Genomic DNA, 15,447 nt, shown 5'->3' with positions numbered 1-15,447 from the left:
GGCATACAAAAAGTAACCAAGGCAGATGATGATCCACGGTAAAAGAGATAAATTAAAAATTTGAGTCTTCCAAGGCTCCCTTGTAGTTGGAGAATCCAACATCTTAAGGAAAAAATAACACTTGAAACCTACTGAATAGGTATAAGTTTCAGCAGGCAGAACCTGGGGACCAAGTGGGCGGCCAATAACAAACAAAATTAGAGAGATTATAATAATAAAACAATAAATGGGCAAGTTACAGGAGGGGTAGAGGTCCTACAATAATCTAAAGAAACAGATTAGGTTAAGGAATTTGACCATTACCCATTAAGTGGTAATTATGCTGTTAATATTCAATATGCATTCATTGTTGCAAAAATCTCTGCTAAGTGCTTTACAAGGATAGTGTCATTTAGTCCTCTAAGCAAGGTTATGAAGTAGTCCCACCATTGTCCCATCTTCTAGACAAGGAAACTATGGTTTATCTAGATTAAATACTTTGGCCAAGATTTCCAGGTTCCTTTGTTGGTCAAGGACATAAAGCTCTGTAAATCTGCATAAACTCTGGAGTGATAGCAATTTACCACATGCAGTAGTCTCAAAATGGGGTTGTGTGAGAAAAATGTTGAACCAGTGAGTGACAGACACACTGTATCAGAACCCTAAGTGTTTAGCTTTATCTCAACCTTCAAGGAAGGCTTTCTTGGATCCTAAGACTGTATGCTATCATCTTTAAACTCTCATCACTTTCTGTATTTATACTGTTCTGTGAAATTATCACACTGTACTGCAATTTTTCTTTTGATCATCTCCTGGAAAATACCAGAAGTCGTTTGAGATTGGAGTTTGAATATGGCATATTTTTCATCACATCTTATTGTCTAACATGTTGCTTTCTCCATAATGGAAAATCAATACAGATTATTGAAAGCATACTCATAGGAAAAAATGAATTAAGAAAAATATATTTTGAGAAGGATTAGAGGGGAAACAATACAGACATGAAGATTAGCTAAGAGGTCTTTGAATTTGCGAGAGATATGCCTCCTGGCTCACCAGTTTAATTGTTTAACAACCAATGAAATAGTACTCACCTTTCAAGTCCCTATTCAGCTCTTTTATGATTATATTACCATGTTCCCTCTTCCATTTATTCCTCCACTCCATACCACAAGCAAAACACTAAATCACTGACAATGTATTTACCTTTAAAGGTAACTCTCTCCTACTATATTTTCATCTCTTTAAGAAAGGGGATATATCTCATCTGATCCATTTTCCAAGATCTTAGCAAACTTTAGAATACATATTAAGAATTCTAAAATGTTGTTGGCTCATAAAGGAAAGATGTAATTTGAATGTCTTCTGTAGTGTGGACTTGGAATCAAAAGAAAAGAATCATTTCTTAAAATAGAGATAAAATTAAAATGATTTATCAAATAATTATATTTGAAGGTCAGGTGTGATGGCTCATGCCTATAATCCCAGCACTTTGGGAGGCCAAGGTGGGAGGATTGTTTGAGGTCAGGAGTTCAAGACTAGCCTGGGAAATATAGCATGACCTTGTCTCTACAAAAAAAAAAAAAGTTGTCCGTGGTGAAATGAATCTGTAGTTCCAGCTACTCAGAAGACTGAGGAGAGAGGACTGCTTGAGTCTAGGAGTTTGAGGCTGCAGTAAACCATGATTATGCCACTGCACTCCAGCCTGGGAAACAGAGTGAGACTCCAACTCAAAAAAAAAAATTATATTTGAGAAAATAATCAATTAAGAATTACAGCTATTACATATATTGCCCTGAGTCAGTGAAAAATGGAAAGCAGTTCAAAAGTGGTCTCGGTAGTGGTTGACAACAGTAATCTCTTTTATGACTTGAAGATATTTATCTTGGATAAACAGTTTAGCTATATTTCAGACAAAAATTAAGAAGCAACTAGAAATTTCTAAGTAAAACTATCTTGGGTTGTTACTTTTTCTCTCCCTTGGGAGGGTGCTTTTTATGTTTATTTTAGATCTATGATTATTTACTGTTCATTCTGCAAAAATATTTGCCCTAAGCAAGAATACTAAATGTAAATATGACATCATCAAAAGGTAGCATTCAAATTTTAAACATTTCTAAACTCTTCAATACACAATTTCAATTTGTATCCCTCTTGCAGTTGAAACAAATACTTTATATATTCATCTGAAATAATACCTGTATGCAGAGAAAAAAATCCCTAGCAGTCTTTTGAGAATAAAAGCAAATCAATACTAATATCTCTCAGAATAGCAGCACTTTTGTTGACAGAAGGAGCATGGTTTAATGGAAAGCAAAGTAATCTTTGTTTTCAGTCAGATTATTGGGCTGTGCATGGGAAATGACATGCTCTGACCACTTGTTCTACACTAAAAGGTAGTCTGCCATGTTCAAAATAGATATAATAACTTGCCTTATACCAATGGACAACTCAAGGCTTTAACGCAGGGCACAGAAATAATCTGCGTAAGATTTTTTGTTGTTGCTGCAGTTTTATAAATTTGTCTTCATTACTCATTGAACTTTTTAATGAAAGTGACTCACCTCTGTGCCCCAAAGAGATGTACAGGAGATGTTCACATTGTAGCCTGTGATTGTGACTAAGCTATTCCAAGATCAATCTTGAAGTTACACTTAAGTTTTTATGATGATGGCAACAATTTTGATACTTTAGAATATAATATGTGTCCAGATTGATTTGTAAGTAGATATAACTACAGATCTGCTATAGGCAGATATGTAATAAAATTGGGGAGATTTTTATGTTCATCTATTGCTATGAGCTACGCACAAAGAAAGTTCATGTTGATCAAATTTCTTCATTTTTACCTCCTAATAATAAAATAAAGGAAACAATGAGGAGTAAGAACATATAAGCAATAAATGACTGTTCTAGATTTTAATAACTAAGTCAGTGCTTATTTCCAGTTTCTAGGGAAAAATTGTATTATTGTCTTTTTAAGTGTAAGTATGTCCTTGTAAAATTGCAAAAGAAGCAGTAATGATAGGTCCCATGCCCATGCAAGTATGTTACTAACTTGCCAAAAACCTAGTCAAAGAGGCTTGATGTGATGAATATGCACATTACACTAAGTTAATATAAATTATTTTAGTATTTATGGAAATAGAAAGGAAACAAATTTATCTCTCTGAACTTCCAGTGAACCTACTGAAAAACCCATTTAATGACCAGGATTGCTGGCAGTAGTTCTTTGCTTTTCCCGGAGGCAGAATATTTATATTTAACTTTTAGAAAATACAAGCATAACAATAATTCAGTCCATGGTTTCTTTGTGCAGTACACCAGAGTATTCTGGAAGAAACTTTTCCTTGAGAAAGTTACATGTTTAGGAGTCATTACCATTTACTCGCAGCTACTCAGTAATATATTTTAGTTTAAAAATGGTATCTTGTCTGTAAAGTGTTGCTTAAAATATTTTGTTTAGATTTGTGTAAAACAATATTTGTTGTAATGTATGCCAATATGTAAAATAGATTAAATGACATTCATCTAAGCATGATTCATTTTCCATGTCATTTTATAACCCTTAATGTAAATTCACATCTGTTTCAAGGCTTCCAAGGGCAATATTCACTTGGAAAAGAATCTGAAGTCACAGTACATTCTTCAATATATAGGACATGGCCACAAGGTGGCTCCAAATACTGTAATATGCTATTTTCCCTCTGAACAAGTGAATAGCATTTACTAGAAATATTAGCAGCAATTTACCCTATAACTGGGTTAATACTTTAAAACATAACTTCATCTCAACATCCTGATCAACTTTTTAAGTCTAATTTGTATTGCTTATAATTGTAGGCATTCAAAATAACAGATCAAATGATGGAAAATCTTTAAAGAAATTGAAGAATGTTAAAAATGAATTATTTTTGGTAGTCTGTACAATTAATTATTCAATAACATTTCTTGAGTTTTAAAAATTAATTTCTGCTCTAATTTTTCACAATTTAATTTTTTTTATTTTAAAGATGTAGAATATACCCAGAGAAGCTCAAATCACTCTACAAAAAAGATACCTGCGCATGCATGTTTATTGCAGTACCATTCACAATAGCAAAAACATGGAAGCAATTGTGCTGCCCGTCGAAAAAGGACTGGATAAAAAAAGTGTGGTGCATATGCATGATAGAATTTTCCAAAATTTTATTCTCACTTTATTTTAACTAAATGAAAGGAAAATATATTTACGTTAATCATCTGTCTCTAGCACAATTAAAGAACTTTGAAATTCAAAATAAAGTATGCTTAAGTTTCCAGCCATTAGAAGGTCTAATTCTAAAAATGCATACTTTTAGACAATCAAGTATACTAAATTTGAAATGTATATACTAATAATAGAATATTTTAAATTAACTTTCCTTGATCAATCAACCATAAAGTTAAACATGAAGTTGTGAGGAAAAGAATGCTATTGAATAGCCACCAGCATTTAATAAAATGAGAAGGAAAAGACTGTGACTCTGACTAAATAGATGATACATGATTAAATAGGTAATGAATATAAGCATATAGCTATGGCAAAAAAAATGGGAATGATCTTTACTATGCTCACAAAATTATATAGATTTAGGAGTCACTATTATTGCTCACCTTTATAAGTTATAGATAAAATGAAGTGCTAAATATACTTTTAAATATGTGACTTTCTAAAATAATATACCAATTAGTTCTAAGGCATAAATAAACTTGAAAAGTAAAATTCATGATATATTGCTAATTTTTTTAAATAAAGTTTTTAAAAATAAAGGTATTTATGAACCCATGTATATGTATTTTTTATGACTTCAATATTTTGGTTTGTTTATGTAATCCATAGAAATCATTCCAGATCCCTTTTTAATTACCATGTAAATAGGACCACAAAAAGGAAGAAAGAACCTTGAGAAAGTGGTTTAAAATTGCACTTCATATCACCTTGAATGTGAAGAATGAAAAGAATGAATGATCTAAATAAAACCTGTTAAATTTTTCACATTTTGCATCGGGTTCTATGTCTTCATCAGACAGTTCCAGGGACCCATTCTAGGAAATCGGTGGTCTCCTGACCTTTCAGCTTATAATACAGACTGCAGCATTATTCTTGAGATTTATAGATATAAAAACTTTAATGGGATAATTTCTGTAATGCGCTGCCTTTGTTCATCATTCTTTTCCTAATTCTCATTACTCTGACCTCGAGAAGGAGAATCTGTGAAAGGAACTATTACTGCAGTATATTCAGAAATGGCTCACGTTTCACCTGAGTGAGTTTATGTGGCTTATGGAACTCACAACAGTTAGTCTCACTCTCTTTAATGCTTTCTTTCCTCCTCTGCCCCTGTTTCTGGAATTTCATGTCATTTTCAAAAATCATACCCATTAAATCCCTCGTTGATGTTATGACTGCCTGAGAATGTCATTGGGATTTTCAGGTTACATTCAACTCTTTATGCCACTGAAATTTCACAATCATTTGAGAATGAATATATTAGTAAGAGTTATATATTGAGCCCTTTCCAATTACAATCAAACTTATGAGCCCTTTCCAATGATAATAATCGATAAATTATGACCTTGAAAATTTTATGCTGCAAACAACTCCCATTTCCCCCAAAACAACATTTACAATAAAGAATTGGTGATGTTGTCAATAAAATTAGTCAGAGAATCAAACTTGAAATATCAAGAACCTCTCACTTAAATTCAAGCACAAAATTATTATTCCATAATATAAGTTAACATATTTAGAAGTTTTAAAGTTATAGCCCAACTCATATCATATTCTATGGTTAAAATAGAACACACTCAATAGTAATGAAAAAAAAAAAAACATAAGTCATGTGAATTTACATGCAATAATAATATCAATAACAGTAATAGGTATCATTAGAACACCTATTGTGGGTTAGGTGTTAGTGGTGTTGACTTTATGGTTATTGCTTCTTTCAAGTATGAATATTGTCCAATTACATAAGTACAATTATTAACCCCATTTTACAGATTTAAAAACTACCAGCGATGTTAAATATGTAACATATGGTAAACGACACAGCCAAGACTTAAATCCAGACAGCCTGGTGCCACAGTCCATGCTTTTATCCATCATAGGTCCTTGAGAGAGCACTTAGGTCATTACATTTGCTAAGAAAGGAAATCTCAGTGCTTCTGACTTGCAGATTTATCACTGTGTAGCCTTCCTGCTAAACAAGACCTTTATCAGGTGATCTCACAAAAACAGAATATTTTATAGTAGAGTCTTTTTCACAGCTTGACTAAGTTTGAAACTCAATGGCTTTTATGGAGTATATTTTCATTATTTCAAGAGTATGGAAGCTCCTGATTAAAACAAAAATGTTTAGCAATAAACCTGTGGGTTACACTTGCCTTCAGATATATACTTTTTCTATAGACTTCTTGACTGGGATGGGCCTATTAGTTTTAACTTTGAATCTTTGCTTTATCCCATATAGTCCCCTGCAACTGCAAGACGGCAACTGGCTGTTGCAAATTTGAAGTGCAGCACAGATCACCAACTGAAGCTGCTCCTGAGGGAAGCACCAATTTAGAATCTTCTCTTAGGAAGCCACTGCTTGAATGAATTTTAGGCCACAAAAAAATTAGCTTGAACCACACTGCTAACTCACTCTGATGTCTGGAAAGATGTGGTATGGCTATAAATACAATAATGTAGCTTTAAAAATGTAGTTACTGTAAAAGCACCTAGTTCTTATCATATTTATCAAAACTGGAATATAATATGTCACATGATTATTAATTTAATGCCTCACTGTAGTAGAGGTTTTTGTTTGTTCTCTCTCTCTCTTTCTCTCCCCCCACCATCTCTCTCTAGGCTTTGGTTTGTCCTCTCACTCTCCAGATTTATATTTCATGGTGGGCATTTAAAGAATACTTGACAAATGAAGGAATAAAATAGAGGAATTGGTGAAATAAGATATTGAACATTTTCTCCAGAAGATCAAAACTGAGGACTTTGTGTTAAATGGAGGAATAAATGACTATTCAGTAATGATCTGCTATCTAGTTTTACTACTGTACTACCAAAATGGAAACATTGAGAATATGGTTCCTGATATTTCTACTGTAAATCATATATTTAATTGTGAATATCTCCCAGTAGAATTTGCCTCCCCTCAAGGACAAAATATGTACTAGATTCATCCTTATATCTCTGGGTGTGACACAAAAGAACAGTTCATAGTAACTTCCCAAAAAATGAATGAAAATAATTAGGAGCTAAGTAAAAATTGAGAAAATTATTGTATCAATATCAGGAAACCATTTAAACTTATAGTAGAAAATACAAAAGAAAAAGTATAATACATGCCAAAGGTTAAATAGCAACACATGAGTGTCTAATATCAAAAGACAGTTAAATGTAATGATTGTGGATTTTGTATTATCATAGACCAACTCTCTTATTACTATTAACTATTGAAAATTTCCATGAGAATGTTTTTGCCATAGAGGCTCATATATAAAGTCTTATTTTGTTTCAGTGAAAGACAAAGCTCTTCTCATCCATGCTTTTTTCTTCTTGGACCAACTTAGAAATAGGCTTGACCTAATCTCTCCTCATAAAGTGAGTTACTGTTTTTGTTCTGAAGTCAATATTATGGTTGCTATTTCTCCAAATTCATCTCTCTTCTGGGCTGATTTTTGATTTTATACTCTGTGATAATGGATAACCTAACTCTAAGAAAAAAAAAATTTTGGTACAGAAAATATTTTTCTTAACTTAGAGTTTAAGGATATTGCATTTCCCCTATTTTTCTTATTATTTTAGTATTAACAAATACGTGTACCAATTTCCAAATTAGCAAAGTTTTACAAATTAATAAAATTAGGAAATGTATTTTAAAAGGCATAGTAGCTAGAAGAGATTCTCAGAAAAAGTAAAGTTCTCAAAAAAAAGAGAAAGTAAAGTTCTCATTTTTTAAAAATTGCATTTATTCTAAAAGTCTTATGTGAATAAGGGTGAAAGTCACTTAATTAGTAGAGAAATTCTATAGAAATGTCTACTCTTTACTCAGCAGATTAAAAAAAAGATTCAATTTTTAACTAATCTCCAAATGAGTAACTGAAGTTCTTGGTTGAGAGGATAGATAAATAAAAGCTTTCCCTGAGTTCATATTCATGAAGAAATATTCAAATTTAGGAAGCTAAATGCAGACAGAATAAATCTGCATGTTGGTGATTTTCACTCTTCAGAGACTACATATTGAAAAATCACTCTGGTGACAAAATATGGTTCAAGACTACAGAGCAGGAATAACCCCCATCTTATCATGCTTTAAGAAGAAGTCAAAAAAAAAAAAAAGAAAATTCTATAGATGACTAGGCTAATTGTTTATCATTTTATACTTGGCATCATATTTGGTGAAATAAATTGACATACACTTTATTTATTCTAATGGTTTCTTCCCTTTATGCCATTGCTAAAGTAAATAAGTAGAACACTGATGCCTTCAAAAGTATGTAATTCATATTTTTTATTTTTATTAGCAATAGATTTAAACCATTTGAGTTAGAGAAGAAAAATGTTAATGTTTTAGTTTACTTAAGTCAGGTATTTTAAATAAAATAACTGATAAATACATTTTATAGGTAAAAGATTTTCATGGTAAATACAAAATCCTTAAAATGACTTGGATGGCTTAAATATTTTCAAATCTACATAAATATGAGGCTATCAATTTAAAGTTTATCTTTAGAAGTCAAATAATCTGGAAACAGTATGGTGCTTTATTGAAATCTGAAGTTTGATTCAAAAATTATGGAAATATTCTTTACTTTTAGAAATCTCAGATGCTATTATGGATTCAAAGGAAGCTTATTTAATTTGATTATATTGGTAGTAGAGCTCCATAAGAAAAGGAGAATCAATTACATTTTAAAATCTTCAGCCAGGAGTTGTGTCTCACACCTGTAATCCCAGCAATTTGGGAGACTGAGATAGGAGGATTGCTTGGACTCAGGAGTTCAAGAACAGCCTGGGCAACATAATGAGACTCCATCTCTACTTCAATGTATAAAATAAAATATAAATAAACAAATATTACAAATATAAAAGCTTATATTTATATTACATATAAAAATTTACTCTGAATACTCCAATTTCTAAGACAAATTTGTTGTCTTTTATCTATCCAGATAACTATATCAAAGTTCAACATCCAATGCTTGTGTTTATACATATTATATTAACACTGTAAAGAATTCTCAGAATAACTCAAAATAACTTAAAATATTTACCTTATTTAGTATTGGTTATTTGTCACACATTCTGGTTAACTTGATTATTGTTACAGTTAAATTTTCCCCAATTTTCAATTTGAAACAAAATAGACCAATGGTAGTTCTTTACTCCAAAGTATCTAAAACAGAAATTTGTTCATTATATACCAGTTTTTATTTTTAGACTACAAACTGGTGTTGTTTCTTTCTTGAAACAAAGAAGAATCAAAGTCTAAAACAACAGTGTTTTCTAGAAAAATGTTATTTATATTTAATTTCTTTTTAAAAACATTGCTCTGTGAAACTATTTCAATATCCTCTCTTACAGTAAATCAACAAAGATTACTAATCAATAATGAGTATAATAATCCATGCCTATGTATTCTACATTCTGATAATTTGGAGAAGTCATTTCATTAATAAATGCTGAATTCTCATACTTTGCTTGCAAGGACAGTAAACTACACTGGTGCTATTTTCAACTACTGAGAAGGCTCAGTGTTATAACATTCATAAGAATGGTTTTTCATTTTAAAGGACTACACAGCTGAACTCTCATATACTTTATGCTATAATGCAATGGACAATGTAATAAATTTAATGTATAATGTGATAGAGGATGGGATATTGGCTATAAAAATCATAAGATTTACAGAAATATTATTTTATAATAGGGTAATATAAAAAAGTACATGGGAAATTTTTTCAAGGATTTTTGTAATTGGTATAAATGAAAAAGGAAAGGAAAGAAAAAAAGGGAAGAATGTAGAGAAAGAGATGAAGGGAAGACAGAGAGAGCAGAGAGAGACAGAGAGAGAGAGAGAGACAGAGAGAGAATGCCTTGCTAAATTTATGAGAATCAGCAAGGTTCTGAGGTGTTTAGACATATCATTTAGTGCTGATTTCCTGATGTGAAGCAACATTGCATTATATCTTATAGACTCTTGCCTAATTCTGTCCTGAAGATTGAAATGTCATTTAACTACAATTTATATCACTGCATCATATAGAGTATGTAGAATCAAGACTGCTTTCCTAAAATTAAAAAGAAAAAAGATTGGAATCACATGATTTGGTAAAGTGCTTTATAATGTTATTGACAAACACTCTAAGAATATGAATGTCTTTACTGCAAGGGATTGTTATATGAAGACATTTCAACCTCCCACAGACAGACTTTATGTTCAAGAAATGCTACATTTTATTTTCTAAGATGATATAAAATGTGGTTTTATTTTACCCATTCTTATTCAGTTTGCATCTTTCTTTTTCTTTAATTTCACCTCCAGTATGGTTAATGGTTAACAAATGTCTCTTAGTCATATAGAATATAGGGCATCACATACATTGAAGAAAGTAAAAGACAAAAATATAAAGAAACTAGTAAAAATAAAGCACTTCTTTAAAAAAATTCAAAGTTACTTTTGGGTTGAGAAGTTGTGTTGATAATAGAGATAAACAAAAGTTGTACTGAAAAAAAATTAAAAGCATCTCAGATTATTTTAACTGATCAATGTTAATAATAAGGATACTATATCTCCAAAGATCTGCAACTTTAATGTGATAGATCTGATTATTTGGCAATGTGTGTTTCAAGTTAGTTCAATTGACTGGTAAAAAAAAAAGAAAGAAAGAAAAGAAAAGAAAGGTATGGCAGAAGCAAAATGGCATTATAAGCTTTAAGTACTCTTCTACTTAAGAAAGACAGCACAACTGGATTGTAAAAGGACTCAAGGGCTCATACTAAAATGTCAAGTGTGGTGAGGTTGCTGGTGAGTCAGAAAAGAAGAGGACAGAGGTGACCCAGAGCTGATATTGTTATCTTAGAAAACAGGCATTGCTTGCTGATTGTGTGAAATTTTCTCTTGCTCTTATGCATGAAAAAGAAAATCTGGTTTTTGAATGTTGAACTTATTGGGATAAAAGCAGAAAATTGTATTAATGTGCTGTGTCCATTATTCAAAGGTTTTACACAGGAAAAAAGAAAACACATTTAATTTTTTTCTAAATTTAGGACTTTTCTATTTTTATCTGCATGTTTCAGGTTACTCTAACTATGACAACATACATTTTTTGGAGAACTCATTGGTCTGAATAAGTGTCAATAAAAGCAATACAGATTTGGCTATGTCAACTTTTACTTTCTCAAATACATATTCATAATGTCATTCCTTGAACTCTACTTTTTTCCTAAAAATGTTCACAACAGGCACCATAGCATATTGTACTTAGTACAATGCTTAATCAATTTCACCATTGCTTAGTATAAGTCTAAAGAAAATGAGGGACTTTTTCTTGCTATGTGGTTTTTTTACTTCAGTCTCTTTCAGACATGACTGTTAAATATAATATAGTTAGTAAATTAACTCTTAACCCTATTCCAAATAAAATTTTTGATTAATCAAAAGGTAAGTTTTCAAACATAAACCTGAAATTTGGAGATCACACATCTACCTAAAATTACTTATCAATGGCATAGATAATTTGCATATTTCTCTATGTATATTTTGTTTTAATATTTTACAAGCACTTCTAATGTGACAACAGTTTTAAAATGTAATGTGTATAGAAATAAGAATACATTTTGGCTAATGCTTTTGATACCCAAGGAATGGACTACAGGTAGTTGGGTTTACATGTTTGATTTGTATTAATTGCTTACTATGCAACACTATTACTGATAATAACACAACAAAAATATGATTCACTTTGCTGCTGAATCAGCATCATCGGAGCCAATGCTGTTCATGTGCTGCAGCCTAGTGGAATGATTTGGTATAAAAATGACATATTCCAGTAGGACATGGTGTTATCACTTGCTGCAAAGTAGGTTAAGAAACAGAGAATAAGTCAGAAACCCAGAAATCCTGAAACCCCCCGGGTAATATATAATTTGCCTCAGTTATTTGTTCATATGGTAAATTAAACCAAGGTCAAGAAATTCACACTATATATTATGCAAGATTCATAAATTTCACAAATTCAAATATTCTATTTTTCAACAAGAAAAAAATCATATTTTTTCAGATTATACTAACTTTCTTAATAAGGGGTCAAAATATATATTACTCTAGATTAAAATCAATTTTTTATCTTTTTTTTAAAGAAAACTCTAGCTTAGGTTTAAAAAGAAACTAACAATGAAATAGTAAATTGATTACCTGTATAGTAATGTTCTTATCAATAAACAGCTAGATTTTATGAACATCACCTGGAGTATGAATCAGACACCAGACAATTTAACCATTGACTTCACATGTATGAATATGAATACGCAGGTGGGTGCCCATACAGTTTACATTCTCTGTTCCCATTTCTCTGCCTCCCCTCTCACGCAAACATCTAAGGGTATGGAATTCTTTTCTTTGATTGGAGTCAGAAAAAGGTGTATGCAGTCACCGGGGAAGTCCATTTGTTAGCAGTAAGTATTTGAAACCAAAGTATCTGATTTAATGAAAGCAGACATTGACTCATACTTTGAAAACACAGCCAAAAAAGTGAAAGTAAGTGAAAGAAGCATTTCTTCCTATTTTTATCACCAGAATGGGTTTGTATTTGATGTGTCCCTAAGGCACAGACACATGCTGTTTATATTTGTGCACTCTCCAATCTCTTTACCATATCCCTCCCCAAATAAGCCATTATTTCCTTATGCATTGCACATTGAATACATATGTGCCACATTAACTACACTGGGGGGGGGTGCAGATTATCTATGCAACTTATCATCTACCTATTTCTCTAGGACATAACCTCTTCCTTTCTTCTTTATCACTTTAACTAACAATGAACATACGGCTCTGTCAATGACATAATGTTTTCATGAAAGTTCTACTAATTAAAAATCCTCACCATACCAGACCTAAAAAATGAGCACACTCCTGCCAAGTGTTATTCACCACAGAGAAGCTCTTGTAGCTACATTTAAAAGAAGATAGAGAGGGGGATGGTGTGGAGGGAGAAAGTCTACTAACATATGCATTGAAGTATAACAGTTGTCAGCATCAGAGGGGAAGATTATTTTTAATACAGATCTTTCAAGGAAAAAAAAAAGGAGAAAAAATAATGCATCTCCAAAGAACTGAGAAGTAATGGATGTGCAGTTTTGGATAACAGAAGCTTTTACTGGATGAAGGACCACAATGATAGGAAATAGATCTGTTTTTTGAAAGCAAATGATGATAGGTCAGTTTTTAAACCATGTTTGTCTTTGTACCTCTAGACTTCCCTTTTATAATGATAAGAATATAGTAGGTTTTCATTGTAGTGGCATAAAACCACTTTCAGACTACTGTTTTTGCCCATACTTGCAGTGCTATCAATAGTTACTTGTTGGGGACATGCATTTAGACTTGCAATATGCTGCATTAATTTAACACCACATAAAATATGGATTTTATTGCAGCAGAAACAATAAATGCTGCAACTGCTGACTACATGCATTTAATCTTTCCCTCTTTACTTCTCTCCTCTCATACTTCTGACTCATATATAAAATGTGAAAATATAAATTATGCTTATTTTGTTTCTGATGAATGTCAATCTATTGCATTTATGTAGCTGCCCGGTGACCACTGACAGTTTCAAAGAATCTGTCTTCCACCTGTCATTTCTCTTTATATTGAACGTACAATAAACTATGACTATGAATAAGTGCAGAGTGAATCCATTCATATGGAATGCAAAGTAATGTTAGGTGATGCTAGAGTTCACAGCAACATTATCCCTTAAACTGTTTTTTTAACCAAAGATGAGGAAGTAGGAACATGACAAATTACATTCCATAATATATTTTTAGCATTTGTTCAGAGGGAATGAATTCACAAACTCTAAAATCATGACCTACTGTTGAGCATATCTAATTTATCCAGCTTTACGTTACCTACATAGTCAAAGCAGTTTCTAGAATCACATCTATAGAGTTGTATGCTTATTAATGCATTCAAGGCAACTATTTTAAAAACAATTGCTAAATACAACTTAAAAGCAAACATTTCTCCCCACAGAGGAAGAAAATAAAAGACCTTAAGGGAGTTAAAAGAAAAGAGGTGAAGTCTTCCTACCTTTTTTAAATCAGCTTCTGGATAATGGAAGTTGGTTCCAGTCAAAATAACCCAGGAGAAATTGTCACTAGGTTCCCTTTTTGTTTGTTTTCGGCTGTTATTTTCTATCACTGATTCTACTTCAATCTCTAACTCAAGCTTTCTCTCAGCATCACTTTTAACTCTGGACGGCAAGGAACCGAAGCAAACGGGGGCGAGCTCTCTCTCTGATTGGCTTTCATTCAGTGCTTCTGATTAAGGGGAAAGAGAAAAAAAAAAAAAAAAAGAAGAAGAAGAAGAGAAAAGGGGGAAAAAAAGCCCTTCCTCACACGAAGAGAAAGGTTCTGCTGATAGAGCTGCAGCACTCGCCATGGGAAGGTTAGAGACTGGGGAAGTGCTGGCTTCTGCGAGCACACAGCGATTTGCAAGTGAATGCAAGGGGAGGGCGCATCCGAGAGGAGGGCTCTGCATGAAAGGCGTCCCCTCCCCCGCAGGGCAGAAAGACTCTCTGTTTCAAGGCTAAGGTAATCAGCCCAATCTAATCCGCCTGTGTCCGTAATACAATCTCAGGAACTAGACTGCTTCCTGCAATTTTTAAAAAACAGATACTTCTTCTTCGGGCATATGTATCCCTGCACCATCCTTACACCAGACTACCGAAATCCAAGTATTATCCGAGCGCCAAATCAGATGGCAACCAGACCTGACACGTTACCAGAGTGATTTCCATTGCGGTTTTAAATGCTTGTTTACGTTTTGCTTTGAGGGAACTTTCTCTTCTTGTTTCTCCAAATACCTTTTCTCGTTGTTGTTGCTTATTGTCTGTCCTAGGAGAACATACGATTGCTCATCATTTTGGAAGGTCCGCGAGCCTGTCCTCTCGGCTCAAGCTTTGCATTTTAATCACTTTATAAATAAAATAGTTTATTCATAATTTAAATATATAATTAATGTTAGTATATTTAGACCTTGGACTTGGCACAATCTTTTGTTGTTGTTGTTTTTAACTTTTTTTTTTTTCTCATAAATAAGAGTTCCATGCCCAAATGGGAATGTGGACAGATTTGAATACATTTGAGTGGTTTTTTTTTCCTACTTATGAAGCATCTTACTATCTTCCTGTTCATTTATCTCCACATCAATTTGC

At 32.4% G+C, this 15,447-nt stretch overlaps 1 protein-coding gene across 3 annotated transcripts in view; it reads right to left on the bottom strand.

The window, feature by feature from the left end:
- Window positions 1-14,730, bottom strand: part of CDH10 (cadherin 10) — a 176,988-nt gene extending 162,258 nt beyond the window's left edge. For all 3 annotated transcript variants that reach the window (XM_008055097.2, XM_008055094.2, XM_021710931.1), the window contains exon 1: window positions 14,322-14,730. The gene's annotated coding sequence lies outside the window, so the exon portion shown is untranslated. The remainder of the gene's footprint in view (window positions 1-14,321) is intronic.
- Between the last annotated feature and the right edge of the window lie 717 nt (window positions 14,731-15,447).

The sequence above is a fragment of the Carlito syrichta genome, unplaced genomic scaffold, assembly GCF_000164805.1.
Source record: "Carlito syrichta isolate Samal-C Ts95f unplaced genomic scaffold, Tarsius_syrichta-2.0.1 Scaffold301670, whole genome shotgun sequence".
NCBI classification, from domain to species: Eukaryota; Metazoa; Chordata; class Mammalia; order Primates; family Tarsiidae; genus Carlito; species Carlito syrichta.
The sequence above is the reverse complement of the archived record's forward strand: the minus strand, read 5'-3'. Positions and strand labels throughout refer to the sequence as shown.